This window comes from Oxyura jamaicensis, chromosome 1 (assembly GCF_011077185.1).
Source record: "Oxyura jamaicensis isolate SHBP4307 breed ruddy duck chromosome 1, BPBGC_Ojam_1.0, whole genome shotgun sequence".
Taxonomy (NCBI): Eukaryota; Metazoa; Chordata; class Aves; order Anseriformes; family Anatidae; genus Oxyura; species Oxyura jamaicensis.
This window is the reverse complement of record NC_048893.1, coordinates 48,982,389-49,000,963: the sequence shown is the minus strand read 5'-3', so window position 1 is coordinate 49,000,963 and position 18,575 is coordinate 48,982,389.

Sequence of the window (18,575 nt, the reverse complement as noted above, 5' to 3'; positions counted from 1 at the left end):
CTGGTACTTTCTCACATTGCCAGTGCTTCAGGACAGAGGCTGTAAAGAGGAAAAGAAAAAAGAGAGGAGCTAACTGAAGGTTTTTAAGTCTTAATGTATTTATTACTGATAAACATCTGCAGTGTTCTGCTTTTGTTGTTGTTTTAAATATATATATATATATATAAAATCATGTCTGTCTTTGCTAAAGAAGTGGAACATGGTCACTTCAACTTTTGCTTGGAGGAGTGCTCATTTCTCTTTATTATTGAAAGCTATTATCATTGCTTTTTGGAACAGCAATGTAGAAAAACATCTTCAGGCAGTGATGACCAAATTACTGTTTCAGGTTATTATCTATTATGGAGCAGTCATATAAATCATGCAGAGGGTCAGCTAAGTGCTATATCTTGTGGTTTAGTTTGTTTACTGCCCAAGGTCTGGCAGTATCTTGAGAAGGTAGCAGTTTTACCACTTTGCTTCAAGGGGCAGCAACTGTTCATGCTATTGTTCATCTGCAACCCTGTTACCACTTCAGAGGTGAAAGCTGTTACCTTTGTACTTGTTATCTTTGTACTTGGCCCGTCTTGTTAAATGGAGGAGCAGAGGTAGAGTCAACAAGGTAAACTAGAACAAGATTGCAAGAAGGTCATGATTATATCAACAATAGCTGATGTATGGATAAGGATGAAATTAGGAGGCATCGTTCCATATTTCCATCCTGTTTAGCTCTTTACAGTTAGTTTTCCTTGAAGTCGTAGTAACAACTTTGCTGCAGTTCATCCAAGGAAGAATATAAATCTTAAGCACCAGTCTAATCCATGTTCTCCATGTGACAGGATAAATTGCAGTGCTCTTAGTAAAATCGCTAGTAGATACAGCCTCTGACCTGAGATCATCATCATCATAAAAGTATGTAATAATCTAAATTATAAAATAAATAAAACCATTGTTTCCATTATATATTGGCAAATGGCAATAAAGCATCTAGGATCATACAAAGCTTCTTAATTCTTTTGAAATATGAAGATTTTCACAATATGGTTTAACATCCCTCCCTGCCTGTAGGTTTCTTGATAAGAATCTGTTGCTTTTCTGCAACTGCATAATCAGAGGGGAAAAGAAAATTAAACATCAAATCCCATACTCACAGTTTTGGTTTTGTTTTTAAATGTAATTTAGGATTGTTTTACTTATATCCTGAAAAGCCTATATGTATAATTGCATCAGTGAAATTGCTGTGAAAGGCCACTTTCAGAATATCACAGATATAATGTGACAGGAAAGGTTTAAGAGCAAAAATAATCATCTAAAACTTTTTAACTCAAAGTTACAACTACTGTGTCAAAAGGTGTTTACTCCACAGATTTCTAGGAACTTGAATATATATCACAGAAATACCATTTCCAACTTGCTTTTCACTTTTCCTCTTTCTCTAAGCATTCACTTCTGGAGTCTGAAAGTGGGTTACATATGCTACAGTCTAATTTGGGGCGGCTGCTCTTAGAAGGAATTCTGCCATGTACCCAGTGTGGCTGTGGGCTGTAACATATGACGTGAACGGAGGCTGAAGGAGCTGGGTTTGGTTTTCGTAAAGAAGACAAGACTACAGGGACATTTTATTGCAATCTTTAACTCTCTGTAGGTACTTGCACTGAAGCTGGAGCCAGATTCTCCTCAGTGTTCCAGAGCAAATGTAATGGGCACAAGCTGCAACAAGGGAAATTCTAATTAAATGTAAGAAAAAATGTTCTTCAAGAACAATCGCTAAAGTGGAGTTGTGAGATTTCCATGTTTTGGAGATTTCAAACCTTGCCAGGAGTTAGATTTGACCAGCCGGGTCATACTTTGAAGTTATCCCTGCTTTGAGGAGGGAGTTGGGCCTCCAACTCTGGTTACTCTCATTCTGTTCTGTGGTTTTATTTGCATTATTGTGAGCACAAACATGCACCTTACTGTTATTTCATGCATTGCCTTCTGTAAACTTCTTGGTTTATGGAAGTGTGAACTTTTCTTGCATATCTGCAAGGCCTGCATATCTGTATACATCTGGCTGGAAATTTGTTAGTTAAATAGGCTGTGAACCTGCAAAGGGTGAGATTAATTAATCAAAAAAAAAAAAAGAAAAAAAGAAAAACAGGTAATTTAAAGGTTCTGGCTGAAAAAAAAAAAAAAAAAAAACTGCAGGGAAAAAAAAAAGCACAAACTGATATATGTTCAATTAAATGGAAATATGAAGTAGGCCTATTTCTGAAGTTTGGTTTGCAAAGGACAGATATTTCTTGAAGGTACAGTTGCATTAAGACAAAGGGATAAATTAAATATATGGGGTGTATATTAAATATATTGTGTTTGTAAAACAAAGTTCTGTGTAGATTAAGACACTATTTAATAGTTGATTTAACAGGTGAAGAAAATACTTGATACTATCTTTCTGCAATTAATCTCTGGAAAAAATATTAGCTAAATTACAGTTAAGTAATAGAGTTATTGGAGAGCCAATAAAAGTCATCCGAAGGGAAAACAGCCACAGGCAGCCCTGGAATATACAGCAGCACAGTAGTTAGCAAAAAAGTTAATAAGAACTTGCTACTCAACTTGTTCAATCTTGTCATTAATGGTCCTGGTAGAAATACAGTGAAACTGCTGATTGTACCAGTTGACAATATAAATTTGTATGTGCTGTCAATACAAGATAGGATGCTGTATAAAATCATGTATTAGGTCTGGTTTAGTAGAAATGGGATACAATTCAATAATAGATAATTATGCGCTCTGGTACTGGTATCAAAATTCTGTTGAAAGCTGGAGGTTTGTTCTTAAAACAAACAAACAATCAAACAAAAAACTACTCTGGAAATGTCCTACACAGCAGCATAAGTGACTTTAGTAATTTAGCCAGAAAATAAGGTGAATGTGATGAAGCTATCTCCAGCAGAAACAGAGTTGTTTTTACTACAAGATATTGTTGATGCTCATCTGGAATACTAACTTACTTTTGATTACCTATGTCCAAGGTTGATAAATACAAACCAAGACAAATATGGAAAATCTCAGCTGGGTGAATAGGGAAAGCAGGAGTCTTATCTTCTAGATAAGAGCTAGAACACATTATCTGAGGCTAAACAAGTCAAAAGGGAATGTGGTTATCAACATACTAAGTAGGAGGTTAAAAACTGGAAGAAAAAAATGGAAAACTACCATTTAGGCTAAAAGCCAATGTTTGTACGAGAACAAAAAGGAGAAAAAATATAAACAAACTCAGTCTGGAAATGAGGCAAAAGGCAGACTCTCAGAACAACATATTTGTGTCTATCTTTCAGAAAACAAACAAAAAAAATCACAACAAACCCCACCCACTAAGGCTATGAACAATTTTGAAAGTGAGTGCATTAGATACTACCTGGGATAATAAAGAATAAAATTTTCTGACCTAGGAGGTTCATTCTAATTTCATACTTCCTTAAAGCACTCTGAGCTAAAAAAAAAAAAAAATAAAATTGCATACGTTTAAATTGGAGATGCTCTTGTGAAAGTAATTATGCCTATTGCAAATTGACATATTTTGCTTGTGACATTGTTCTGCACAGAACAATGCAAACTAAGATATTAAAATTGCCTGGTTTTGGAGGTTATGATATTACTGAAAATGCAAGAGTGAAAATAAGTTTTCTGAAGTTGTATATTTATTTTCTTACTGAATTATTTTGCCACTTTCTTTGAAATTGAGAAATTCTTTCAAAAATGAATTTCTTTCATTGAGAAATTCCCACTGCAGATTAAATAAAGGAATAGTGAACTTTTAAAGAGCCAGCTGGGACAGATGTACAAACTATTATGTGGTGAGTTACTGCTTCAGTTCATGGGAGAGTACTTGAAGTAAATGAAAGTTTGCAGTAGAATTCAGTTTTTATGAAGATGCAAGTAATGCCTTTTTATATTTATTGGAGATAGTGAAAGCCTTGCAAAACTTTGGACTGAATCACTATTGTAGGTAATGTGAATTTAGAGAAGGATATTTAGATCTTTCCCTTTATTTTCTAGTTTCCATGCCCTCTAGCTTGTGGGCCAATAAGACACAGTTTGTTACAACCATATCTATAATAAAATATATTTTTTATATGTTATAATAATACTTAAAGTAATAAAGTAGGTGTGAATCGAGAAGATATGGAAAATGAAGTATATACTTTATTCTGTTATTCAGGAAATATGGAAAATCTGGTTGTTGAAAAAATTTGTTACATTTAAAGAAAGAGATTTTTTCTTTCAGATTCTTCTTTTAGAGACTAAGAGGGGAAAAGGGTGAAACTAATTCTAAGACTGCAGTTAAGCAATAACAATACCAAAGAATGTAGAGTATGTTTAAAAATAAAATGAGGTCCTGGAAAGAGTTTCCAGGATTGTTCTTTAAAACTATTGAACACATTTTTTGAAAATGTGGTCTGATCCTCATCCAAATGTTTTGTCTCTCTCCCATTTCTTTTATTGTTTCTGAGCACACAAAGATCTAAGGAACATACACAATTATTATTCATTTTAATATAGGGATTCAGAAAATATTAAAATGTGAATGTAGTTGTCATAAACTATCATTTAGTTTCCTGTCAGCTAACAGGTTTATCTAAGTAGAAGTCATACATTTGACATGCTCAGTGAGGATCTATCTAAAAATTTTCAATAACCAAGACTTAAACACGTTTGTATTTATACTAAATAAATTCTATATCATATCTATTAAAATTCTGGCTATGAAAATTTGTATTGTAAAGTGTTTCCTGTTTACACTTCAGTAGAAGTAGTTTGACACTCAGTACTAAGTACTTCATTCACAAGCATGTCTTGGGCAAAAAGATAGGCACAGATAGCACTGACTTCCTCTGCCAATGCTCTGAGATGGCTGAACTAGCAGACTTGGATCCCCAAACGCGATAAAACACTGCAGGATTGTGCCTGATCTAAAACATAATTATTTCTTAGTAGCAGAGGTTTAATCCAAGCCTGTCAGGAGAGTGTGCAAATCTTTATCCCTCAACATTTTCTCAGTGCTGAAAACATCTGTTTTCTAGAGCTCATTTCCCACTTGCCCCAGGTAGACCTCTTGTGCCTTTACCTGCTGGTCTGGTGGTCCAACTCATACTTCATTTTTCAAATGAGAGGATAGGAGCAGTTTGCCTTCCTTCCCCATTCAACAAATTGTTAGAAGTGTTTTTTGTTTGTTTTTTTGTTTTTTTTTTTTTTTCTATTTGCGATGATATTATAAATGATGTTATAGCTTTTCCCATTTTCTCCCTTCAACTCTACCCTTAAATAAATTTGTTCTTTAAACTGTCATATTTCCAGAAAGCCTGGACTGCCTTCAAAACTTTTACCTCCTATAAGATACATGGTTTCACCTACTTCTGAACAGTGTGTGCTAGACATGCAAGGTCTTTAAATGTCTGTCTGTCACGTGAGACTAGCAAGTTCTCAGTAAACCTGCCCTGCTGTCATTTCATGCTGAGGACCTCCTCAAGTGCCCAGGACTCAGCTACACATTTATACTTGGATTTTAATATTTTTTTTTTTTTTTTTTTAGAATGCATTGCCAGGGTCCATTCTTGCATAAAGCATAAATCAAGAAAAAGAGGTTTCTCTTCTTGATTTCAACAACACAACATGCAGTGTGTTGGTGGTGGTGATTTTTTTTTGTGTCTGTGTGTGTGAGTGTGTGTGTGTGTGTGATTATTGTTGTTTTGTTTTGTGTGTGTCTAACAGCCTGTTATTCTGGAATTGCTTTGTATGCAAAAATTTCAAGCTTGAAGCTAATCTCTTGATTTGAGACTGCCCTGAGTCTGCACAGAGGCTATATTTTAAGGGCATGTTTCTTGTATCCTTCTCTTGAGAATATTTTGTTGAGCATAAGAGCAATTTAGTTTAAATCTTCATTAGGAATCAAGGGAATTCTCCTGACACTGGACATATTCACATTACATATTCACATCATTTTCACATATGAGAACTTTAATAGTCTTTCACAATGCTTTATCTCATCTTTATTTAAAATTACATATATTTTTTTTTCTAATTCTCTCCTATATATACACAGAGATGAGCTTGTCTGTGTGGAATGTTTTTTTTATTTTTATTTTTTGGTGGCTGGATGAATTTATTTGGTAAATAAAAAAAAAACATTTTAAAATTATCTAACAGATTACTGAAAGGATTTTGCTTTTTAAGTAACTCAAAGAGTTCTGGTCTATAACAGTTAAATACTTAATTACTCCATTTGAATACACACCCCAGATATTTCTCATATGAGGAAAGGATCTTGATTAGATATATCCCAAGTGTGGGATAGGTGAGGATACACGTGGAAAAGAAATGTTTTCTTCATCATCATTATCACTAGGATTCCAGACTTTATGTTTCTATGTTCTATAATATGGATCTGGTAAAGAAAACTGTTTTGTTATAATTTTCTTTTAGAGAAAAATGTCTATAAAAATAAATGCTTATAAGTTATTTCTTCATGTAGAAGACAAGCACACACAATCCAGGAAAAGATTTCTCAGATTTGTGAAAAATAAAAATAAATAAATAAACTTACATTCTTCTATAACAATAGGAAAAAAAAAATATAAAATAGATTAGATGCATACAGCTATAGTCATGGAAAATATTTTATTAAGATCTTAGCAACAATCGTTAAATTACTGTAGTAATGTAAAGGTGATACAATCCTGAATGGTGATAATAGGGCAAATAGGTAAAAGGCAAAATCCACTCTAAATCTGTTGAGTTGTTTTCACTCCCCAAAATTTTACTCCCACTAGAGTAAAATTCAAACTTAACATGATGGGCAAATTCCTGGAAGAAGGGGAATTAAGGGTTGGGGAAAAAATACAAACCTACAGTATATATACACAAACACATTCATATGTCCCTCTAGGTTGGGTGCTCCCCATCCAGTGTCGGCATGTCCAATCTCTCAGGAGCACACCTGAGGTCACAGAACCCCAAAACCTGAACATGGCACCAGCTACACAGCCAATCATTCACCCGATCCGTATGTTGCCTCCTCCCTGGGCCCAAGACTCCAAGGGGAAGGACTGGGGATAACACTACTTGTGCTTCCTTCAGCAACTTTCCAAGGGACATAAAGTCTCTTCTGATATTTCGTAGCCTCTTTGTGATGTCACAAATATGGGCGCCACGCCGGCAGCAAACATCTCTTGAGAGATTGTCTGGGAAGCAAATGGGTGCCTCAGTGCCTCTCAGAGAGGATTCTCCAATTACCTACACTCTCCGTCCTTGTTTTTGTGGCACTGGTTCCTATACAAGTTGTTTGCTGGTCTACCTTTTTGCAGTTGCTCTTTCCTGGGTCTTGACCATCAACATTGTTGTTCTTGACACCCTCTTCTTTTTTTTGAGCTCCAGAGCATCATATGTGTTGCATAAGGGCAATTCAGGGAAAGGGGGAGATTCCTCACTCTGCTCTGAGCAGAGAGTCCAGCCTCCCTTGTCTTGTGAGTGGCATGTTTGCTGGTTTGGGGTTGGAAGCCCTTGGGAGGACTTAGGCAAGGCTGTTGCTCAGCCTGTGCCAGTGCATGACACCACGCGTCCATCTCTTGCTTGGATTGCTGGATGTGTCATAGCCTGCTGAGCTCCTCCCCCAACCTGTCAGCTTGCTCAGAGAGATCATCTATCTGGTCACACGTGCACCCACAACACCCAGCTCTGCCTTCAGGCTCTAGAGGGACCACCATTTAGTGGAGTTCCCTGCATCTGAGGGTCTGGGTAGCTCTTTCAGCTCTTTCAGCCCTTGGGAGGTCTGTCTGGGTAAAGGTGTCTGCTTGGAGGGTTATGGCCACGCTGTCTGGGTTTTGGTTTCAGCCTGGCAGGAGCTAAAGAAAAGGTTCCGCACACTGAAGTGTCGAGTTTAAGGTGTCCAGTTGCCAATTTCAAACAAATAATAAAATACAGATTGATAACCTACCTTGTTGTCACAATGAGAGCCACATAACCTGTACTCATTTTTGTTACAGTATTTCTCAACCTTTTATGTAACTTAAATTAGTAATAAACTGCAAAAATTGTCATGATATTTAGTGGAGTAGATATTGTGCAATACTGATTAAGTGGAATGTTGTACAGCTAATGTAAGTTTTACACTTTTTTTTTTTTTTTTTTTTTTTTTCTGTATTCCCTATTGAAATAACATTTCCAAAACCACATTTCTTAAACTGTAATCATAGCTATTCTCACAGATGTCTAATTTTTGACTACATAAACAAATCGAAAACATTCAAAATGGAAATTGTTTCTACTTACACTTTGATTGCTTTTTTCTTTCTCTTGAGTAATTGCAGTTGGAAATAATATTATCAAAATAAAAGCACTACTTTAATGACATGTATTTTCAAATACATTTCCAGGTAACATATAAACATATGACCAGGCATATTACATGAAAAGATAAGTGTAATCAGATGTAGGAAGCAAACTGTGGGATCTGGAGCAAGAGAACTTGAAAATAGGGGAGGTCTGTGTATTCAGTCTCCTCTTTCATAACTCTCACATGCATATAAACTGTTCTGCTGTCAAATCATTATATTTGTTTGGATTTTTTATTCATTAATAATGAGCTAAACACATGAAAACACTTTATTCTCAGGGAAGCTTATGTGGATTTATAACAATCTGACTATTCAAATACTTGTAAGTTAGAGTCAGCAACGAATTCATTTACTTTGAAATAAAATCCTGCTCAGAGATTAAATTTGGCATGAGATTTTAAAAATATTTGTATTTTTAATATATATGAAAGGTACAGCATATTCTTTTAAGGATCATAAAGTGATAGAGATAATATTATTTTGACAAGCCTAATCACAAATTCTGTAGACCTACATTTCAGAAGGTGGGATCTTTGATGACAGCAATGTATTAAAAGGAGAATTTCTGTAAAACCTTTGATACTACTATATGTAAATTTCTTTACATGCAGAGATACATCTCAGAAACAAATTCTTCTAACTGACCGAGAATCTGAGGAATGCTTTCCAAAGAGATCTAATGATAACTTGTGAAAATGTGTTTATTAATAGTTTGTTAGTTAACATGTTAATAATTAATGCTACTAATAATAAATATTTCAGAAGAGTTTACAAAAAGTTAAACTCTTCAGACTGTCTTTTTAATCCCTATGTTTATTTGACCTTATTTGAGATTCAATTTTTATTCTGTATGTGTAGTGGTTAGCACTTCTGATAAGACCATTTTATACTAGGTAAAATTTCATGTCATTACAATAAAAAACAACCAAAAAAAGATGATCAGAAGCAGCCACTGAAGATGCAGTCTTTGTTTTTCCTCATTGCACTTTTACTTGACCAATAAATAAATAAATAAATAAATAAATATCTAGCTTTTAAGATCAAATACATTAAAAATTAGCTTGAAATGCTTAATGAAAATTCTTGTGGAATCTTTACTGGTAGATGTTCTTATCCTTTACATGCTGCCTAATGAACTGAATGAAGCCCAAACGATCTCTTTATGTCAAGCAAAACTGGATTCCACATACACATTGTGTGCATAACTTTAATAGCAGACTTTAATACTTATACAATAAACAAAGTTATTATAATATGAAGTCATTATAATATGACTTTTGCCTTCAATGAATTTTAGGAGATGCAATTTTTCTTCTCATGATGGACTTAAGGAGGACTTCATGAAATGCCAAAGAAATCTCTGCTGTGTACTAGTGTCAGTAACCATGGGTCAAATTATAGCTTGTGAAACTTCTAAGCTTTCAAATATTTTGGCTACATCCACATTTTTTTTTATTATTATTTTTTTATTATTATTATTTTTTGCTTTCAGTTTTTTCACCATACTCCATATTTGTTTCACATTAAGTTTGGAGAAGGATATATATATTGTCTGCTCATAAACAAGAATTCAGTTATACCCATAGTTACCTAGTACCTGCCAGTACTGCTTTAAACAATCTGAAAAAAAAAATGGTCATGTCATTTACCCTTTCCTTTTCAGGCAAGCAACTCAGTCCAGAAGTTTGCTATGGCATTATTGCTTCTCATTTTTAATGGCAAACAACAGATTTTTGAATAAGTTACTCTTGTCTTCAGATCAATTCCTACCTCCTAGAAGAAATTACCCCAAGATTTTAGGCCAACCAAAAGTATATTCCCTTATTTGTGTAGATTGAGAACCCATCGTGCCTTATGACAATTTCCTTCATCTACAGGAGCAGAATTACTTGTCCTGAATATTAGGTGGTCTTTAAGTACCTCTGCCTATGGAAAAAGGAATTATGAATAACTGAATGTTGCTGTCCTTGTTTTTTTAATAGAAAATTGGTAGGGAAGGTAGATCTGCTGTGTTTATTCTGTGAAGCAATATGCTGGTGAGAGGTGTCTATGCAGTGGAATTTTCTAGTTTAACTTTATGAGACTGGTGTCATTTGAGAAGTAATTGAAGCCTGGAGTCCATCTGACTGAGGCAGAATTTCACAGAATGGTTTGGGTTAGAAGGGACCTTCAAGGTCATATAGTGTTCTGACCTCATTAGCCATGGGCAGGAACACCTTCCACTAAATCAGATTGCTCAAACCCCATTCAGCATGGCCTTTAACACTTCAAAAGATGCATCTACATCTTCTCTGTGCAGCCTGTTCCAGTGCCTCAGCACCCTCATAGTAAATAATTTCTTTTTAGGTGGCAAAGCATTATTGCCAGTAACTCTGTTTCTGATTTGGTGTCTTCAATTGTCTAAACTTCTCTGCAAGAGAGGTCTTTTTCCTCAGTCTTCCATAGAAAGAAAGGAGCAGGTCCCCGTGTGCCGTAAGATGAGCTGGCGGGGATGAAGACCAGTGCGGCTGAACAGTGAACTTTTGCTGAGTATCCAGGAGAAGAAGAGAGTCTATGTCTGGTGGAAGAAGGAACAGGCAATATGGGGAGAGTACAAGGAAGTTGCTAGCATATGCAGAGAAAAAATCAGGAAGGCTAAAGCCCAACATGAGCTCAACCTGGCCTCTATGGTTAAGGATAACAAAAAATGTTTTTAAAAATATATTAACAGTAAGAGGAGGGCCAAAGAGACTCTCCATCCTTTACTAGATGCAGGGAGGGACATGACTACTGAGGATAAGGAAAAGCCTGAAGTTCTTAACGCCTCATTTACATCTGTCTTTACTAGTCAAACCACTTATCTTTGGGGTACTTGGCCTCATGACCTGGTGGGACGGGGAGCAGAAGAAATCCCCACAGTTCACGTTGAAACAGTTAGAGACCTGCTGCTCCACCTGGACTGTCACAAGTGCCAGATGGGATCCACCCAAGGGTGCTGAGGGAGTTGGTGGATGTGACTGCTGCACCACTTTCCATCATCTATCATCAGTCATGGTCATCCAGAGAGATCCTGGATGACCAAAGACTTGCTAATGTAACGCTCATCTATAAGAAGGATGGTAAGGAGAACCTGGGGAATTACAGGCCTATCAGCCTGACCTTGGTGCCAGGAAAGGTGATGGAACAGTTCATCTTGAAGGCAATCATGCAGCATATGCAGGACAACCAGGGGATCAGGCCCAGTCAGTATGGGTTCATGAAAGGCACATCCTGCCTGACCAACCTCATCTCCTTCTATTTCATCTATATTCATCTAGTATGCCAGGGGAAGTTCAGGTTGGAAGTTAGGAGACATTTCTTCTCAAAAAGAGTAGTCAGGCTTGCCCAGGGAGGTGTTGGAGTCACCGTCCCTGGGAGTTTTTTAAGGAAAGGTTGGACATGGTGCTTAGGAATATGATTTAGTGGGTGGTATTGATGGTAGGGGGATGGTTCGACCAGATGATCTTGGAGGTCTTTTCTAACCTTAATGATTCAATAATTCTGTGACATATACCTACATACACAGCTACTATGATTGTAACCTATCCAGTCATATGATGAGAGACTGAACAGGTGGACATGCTCAGGTACATAAGTCTCTTCCTGCATCCGCGGACATGCTCAAGTCTGAACTTGCACATGAATTTTGCTGTCTTTATGTACTTGTCTGATTTGTCATGATAGGGCTGCACTGTTTACTGAAGCATATTAAAATGGCATTGGGAACTTTTCAAAATTATTTCCTTTGCTAATTATGGTTCCTCTTTACTGTTGAGTTCAGTTTTAGACCACTGTTCTTCACTGACATTACCAAGGGTGGGTGTAGTGTTCTTGGTGGTAGTGACGTAGATGTATATCACAAAGAACATAAGTTAAACATTTCCTCTAAAGGCAAATAGTAGAATATTCTGTTTGGAATCCAAGCCACTGATGTTCTTACTGGACAAATGCTGTCATACAACAGTTGGGAAATAAATCAGTGAATAAGCCTTCTCAATTGTAACAAAAAAAATCCCTTGTACCAGACAAAGCTGTTGTTTAGATTGTTTAAAAAAGCTCCCCTGCTTCAGAAAATTTATATTTACAAAGAGACTTAATTATACCAAAGGACATAGGAAAATTATTTATGATACTTCTTACAGTCATATTTGGAGGGATTTGAGAGTAGAATGGATAATAAATAATTTTAAGTTGGAAAAGCCAATTTACAGAGATCTATTCTGTTTTGTTCAAATGAACTTTTGATGATTCAATTAATTTTTGGAGATGTCAACACAGAATCTCACTGGGATAGGGAAAATCTGCCAGGAATTTTGGTGGATATATAGCAAGTATAGAAAATTTGCATTGTTGGAAGCAGTGTGGCCACCAATCTTGTAATGATCTGGTAACTGACCTCGTGAATAACCTTGTAAAAGACCTTGTAAATGTGATCTTTTTAGGAGATTTGCTAATTCTCTTAGCAGTGAAGGTGCCAAGAACATTCAAGGAGAGTCAGGGACAAAATCTTCCAATTTTCTGGAAAGTACTTTCAAAAAGTAAACAAATTCTGTCAAATCAGAATGCTGCTTTTCAGTCAGGTGTATTTTTATATCTTTGTTAGAAATAACATGTGAATAACTTGTACCTTCACTAAAAGATAGCCTATAATCATAAATCCAAATTCTAAAGGTACTTTTACTTAAGCATAGTTTCTCTTCTGAGTTAAATCCATTATATTCCACAACATTTTCAAAACACTGAGAAAGGTACTTGCATTAACTAGTATTTAATTATCCCTCTCTGCTTTCTTTGAAAATTACTGTTATTTCTATATTTATTTACAAATATTCAAATATGACTTTTTGGCTAATATAACCCTGATACAATTAGCAGAAATTAGTGTTTTATATATAAACATAAGAAGGTACTAAGGTACTATAATTGATTAGTACTAACAACAACAACAACAACAAAATTTATATTAAAATATGTTTATGATTTGGTTCAAACAAAGTTTTAATTACTATTACATTATAACAAAGTTAAAATACCCCAGAAAATAGCTGAATGAAACAAAAGAAGTAGCTAAAACATTAACATTAATATCAACATTTGTTTGATGTTTCTGCTGAAGGAAACCAATATTTTATGCACTAGGGAATTTTGTATCAAAAAATGAAAAATATAGGAGGCTATTGTCTGAATATTACTAATCCCTAGGAAGAACTTCCTTCTTTGATGAGACCACAGAATAAGAAGAAAAGTGAATGTCTGTTTTTGTTTTCTGATTTCTAATTTACTGTACTGCACAATCTTAGCTCTTGCACTCCCAGCACTGAGATCAGTCTTCATTAGCAAGCTGTAAGTAGTAGCAAAACAATGCAAGGGAAAAAAGAATCCATGATAGAGTATCAAAAAGCAATCTTTAGTTTAATGGAGCATCTGGAACATACTTATTTTACTCAGCATAACTCAGTAATGCAGAGATTGACTAAGAACAGTCCAGGATGTATAGCTTAAATTTTACAATTATTAATTTTTAAATAAAAGTGAAGTTTGCTTTTATCTCTACATACTTTTCAATTACCACAGTGATAAAAGATCTTCTATAGGTTACAGGGAAATAAACTTTGATCTCCTCTTATTTGCAGAAGAACGGGTTAATTCTTATTCTGAAAGTCATAAAGATTAATCTTTTGCTGGAATATTTCCATGAATTAAACATATATAAAATGTCATAGAAGTAATAACTAAGTTATTACTATAACTAAGAAGTAATGACTAAGTAATAACTATGTGTGTGTGTGAGAGAGAGTTCAAATTTATTTGGATTTTTTATGACTGTTCCTAAGAAGTGTGTGTATCTTGAGTTTCTTCACGTGGCATCCTTTAAGGTTGTGGAGGTTAGCAGTGAATATTCCCTTCTTTACAACCAATAGTCCCAACCCCCAAACAAAACTGGTTTCAGGAATTTGTTTGGCAGACCATCTGGCAATGTTTTTTGATGTTGTTGTGGTGGTGGTGGTGGTTTTAGGTTTTGTTTGTTTTGTGTGTGTGTGTTTATGGCCTGGCCTATGCTTTTTCTTATTTTCTGTTTCTGTTGTTGTTTTGTTTTGTTTTGTTTTGGTGGGAAGCGGAGAGGTGCTGTGAATTTGTAATAAGCTGGGGGACAATATTACCTCGTACTTACCATCTAAATGTCTTTCTATGCCACAGTCTGATAACTGATACCAGACCCTGAGAGCAGGGTCTACCCATACATGGTGCATATAGATGACATTTGTAAGAGGAAACCTAGCTCATAGTTAGCTCATAGTGTGCTTTTACAGGAATCTCTCATTGCATGACAGGGTTTGTTTTGATTCAGTTCCCAACAGATGTGAATATCCAAGTTTTACAGATGAGGCTTTTTTCTTTTTTGGTAAATATTTATCTTCTCTGTCACCACAGCCACATATATCTGCTCTCTTTAAGTGGAAATTCAGAAGTGATAGAATGTTAGTTTAATTCTTCAAAAGGGTTTGCTATATAAATTTGGAAAATATCCATTTATTTGGATGTTCTTATCCTATTCCAGCTTTTGGATAGCTAAGTATAATTTCATTACTTTTTTTTTTTTTTTTTTTTTTTTTTTTTTTTTTTTTTGGCATCAGCTCTAAAGCCTATTGATTATTGTTGACTGAAGCTAATAATTTCCAGTTCAAGTCAACAGTAAATTTAGCAGGCTTTTGAGATAAGGTGAAAATCCTGCACAGGTCATTAAATTAACAAAGTACTTGTTATCAGTATACAGTGGAATCACAGCTTGTTATTTGCATTTATTATGAACCATTTCCTTGAATGTTCTGCAGACAAAATCTGTCCATTGACTGTAATATCAAACAAAAGATTTAACTCTGAAATTAATATCAGTAGCAGTAACCGTGCATTTCATCTGTTTAGTTTTTGTTTTATGCATGTATGTCAAGTCTGTTTTTTAAAAAATGTCATCTTGATGCCATCCATTGCCTTCTTGGTTTTACTAGAAATCTAGATAACGTGATATTTCCTGGCATTGTTTTGTGGTGCTTTTAACTGTGACAAATATTCTAAACAAAGTAATATTTTTTTCTTAGGGAAATGAAATATTTCCTTTGTAAAATCTTAATTAGGAAAATATAACTTTCTGATATCAGAAGATACTGATCAAAACAAAAACATTGAAATGAGTTGATGGATTCGGAGTTCTTCATTCATCTGATGAAAAGCATGCAAACAAAAATCCTTAATCAAGTACCGGAAGGGAAGGGAAGGGAAGGGAAGGGAAGGGAAGGGAAGGGAAGGGAAGGGAAGGGAAGGGAAGGGAAGGGAAGGGAAGGGAAGGGAAGGGAAGGGAAGGGAAGGGAAGGGAGCAAATGTTGGCCTTTTTTGCTATCATTGCTCTACTTCTGTGCGAAAATATTAGCTGAATCACTGTGAATCAGTGGGTTAGTACATTCACTCACCACAACGTGGACTGATGTTTACTACCAGAGCATGTGTCAGTACTTCATACTAAGTCATCATTACAGAAGGGAATAGAAATCACATTTGACTCATAGCTTTCAATGAGGAATCCCACATTGCATGAATACCAATTTGTGTTAACAGAATAAATTGGCTTCTAAGAACTTCAAGGGAAACTGGTATTGCAAATACTACTTGAATCTCTAAAGTTTATATTCTAAAGGACTCAGGACTTTATCTGATTCTTAGAAGGGTCACTGGGGAATGTGTATTTTAGTGAATGATTAATTAGGCCTGCAGTAAACACAAGAACAGGAATCTGCAAATAGTTCCAATATCAGCTACTTGTAGGCCACAATTTAAAAAGGTACATAGGAACTCTCATTAACTAAGTATGTAAACAGTCATACTAACTTCAGGAAGTTTACAATTGTAGTGGGAACATACTGAGCTCGGGACATCTAAAAATAAGATAAAAATTTGCAGGCAGGCTGAAAATTATAATTCCATGTTCTTGTTTCTAAGATTCCAATTTGCTTTCCAAATTTTCATTGAAATTCTAAGCAAAACTCCCTGAAATTCCAAAACATTTACCAGAGCTGTAGAAGGAAGTTTCAGATGATGCTCACTGAAGTTTGACGTTTTTGATTCAATTAATTCTGTTTTCTTTTGTGAAAAGCATTTTTTTTTGTCTCTAAATAATGCCTATTACTCTATAAACAAAATCTTTAGTTTGCCACCAAAAGAATATCAATTCCAATAACATCATTACATCAGCACTACCTGTTGTTTTTTTTTCTGAAGAGAGCTGATCATGTCTATGAATTTAATTATTAAAATTGTTGAAGAACAGATGTCCACATCTATTTTCATGGATTTTGTTTTGGATTTTTGTTTTTTATTATGTCCTTCTGCATATCTAGTTATGTCTATGTTTCAATGATTCCAGTAATAGAAAAAAGGAAGAAAGGAAGGAAGGAAGGAAGGAAGGAAGGAAGGAAGGAAGGAAGGAAGGAAGGAAGGAAGGAAGGAAGGAAGGAAGGAAGGAAGGAAGAAAGAAGGAAGGAAGGAAGGAAGGAAGAAAGAAAGAAAGAAAGAAAGAAAGAAAGAAAGAAAGAAAGAAAGAAAGAAAGAAAGAAAGAAAGAAAGAAAGAAAGAAAGAAAGAAAGAAAGAAAGAAAGAAAGAAAAGATTTAGTTGGAATTCTTCTTTTGATGTGACCTCAAATTAAGTTTTCCAGGAATATTTAAATAGCCATGTTTTCAATCAATATGTGGGTTACAGAAAGTCACAGAAAATATTCTCTAAGGCCTGCCAAGACATTAACTAATGTAGTTCTTTTCCTAATGCAGTACAATAATATCTAAACTCTTAACAGCAGTTTGTCCAATCTGTGCTTAAAATCTTTCAGTGAATGGGTTACGCAACCTACTTTGTTTGTCTATGGTAGTGCTTAATTGCCTTTTAAGACTGGTCAATCACAAGTTTTCTGTCTCTCTGGCAGCAGTTTAGCTTATTGCTCCACCTTGGAGTAATTTGTCATGGACGCAGATACCTCCACTCCTGGCAAGTCTAAAGGAAAGGGGAAGGTGCTTACGAATGGAAAGAAGTCGCAAGGGCAGCTGTGGGAGGATGGAAGTGAGGAGGGGACTGGATACACCATGCAGCTGAACACTGAACCCAGCCTGGTTTTAAATGGCTTCTGGAGCTGTCAGTGCACATGGACCTCGTCTCCTTCAGGAGTGCAACCACAAGCCAGCATGGCAGTGCAAGTCCAGTGACTGGCACTTTGTCTGTGAACTGGTTCTTCAGACTAATAAAATCCTTTATTAAGAAAATTTGGGGACTTCAGTGCTTCTCATACATTGATTCTCTAAATTCTTATGAGAGACTGTATAGTGCCTGCATATGAACCTTCCAGACATGAACAGATTGGTAACAGAACTGAAACTGTTCTTTGCACTACAATAACATGGTACATAGTAGCTTCTTCTGATTTTTAAGGAATGAAGGGTAATTTTTACTTCCTCAAGTTTTGAAATAGAACTAGGTTTCAAAAACATTTCTCAAAAACTCTACTGTACTAAATACATTTACAAAAAATCTTATTTTGGTGTCCTGGGATTTTATTACTCTTTTTATTTTCTGTGTATTTCACCACCTTCCTACCTGCTGCTCTTCTTTGTAAGTGTTGATGACTGGATGTGCTGGGGAAAGAACTAATCACATTAAATAGGAGAGATTTCATCACAATTTTATCTGAGTATCTTGTTCTAGAAAGAAGATCCTATGCTGTAGGATTTTTTTATTTTTTTTTTTATTTTTTTTTTATTTTTTTAAGCTGAGAATATATGCTTTTCTGAACAGTATCTTAATCTAGTTTAAAATGCTAGAACTATTTATTGCAAGAGCTCCATTCTCTTGGACATATAAAAATATACAATGTTTATCAGAAGAGCTACACTGACAATTTTTTTTTAGCTAGCAAAATGTGGTTGAGTCATCATCCCTGGTGGTCTTTAAAAGATGTTTAGATAAAGAGCTTAGTGATATGGTTTAGTGGAGGACTTGGTAGTGTTAGGTCAGAGGTTAGACTTAGTGATCTTGGAGGTCTCTTCCAACCTAGATGATTCTGTGATTCTATGTCAGAAAAGGAATTATAAATGGACATGTACATGAGGAGAAAAGAATGACTAACTAATCTTTTCACATTCAGATGCTGGAATACTGAATG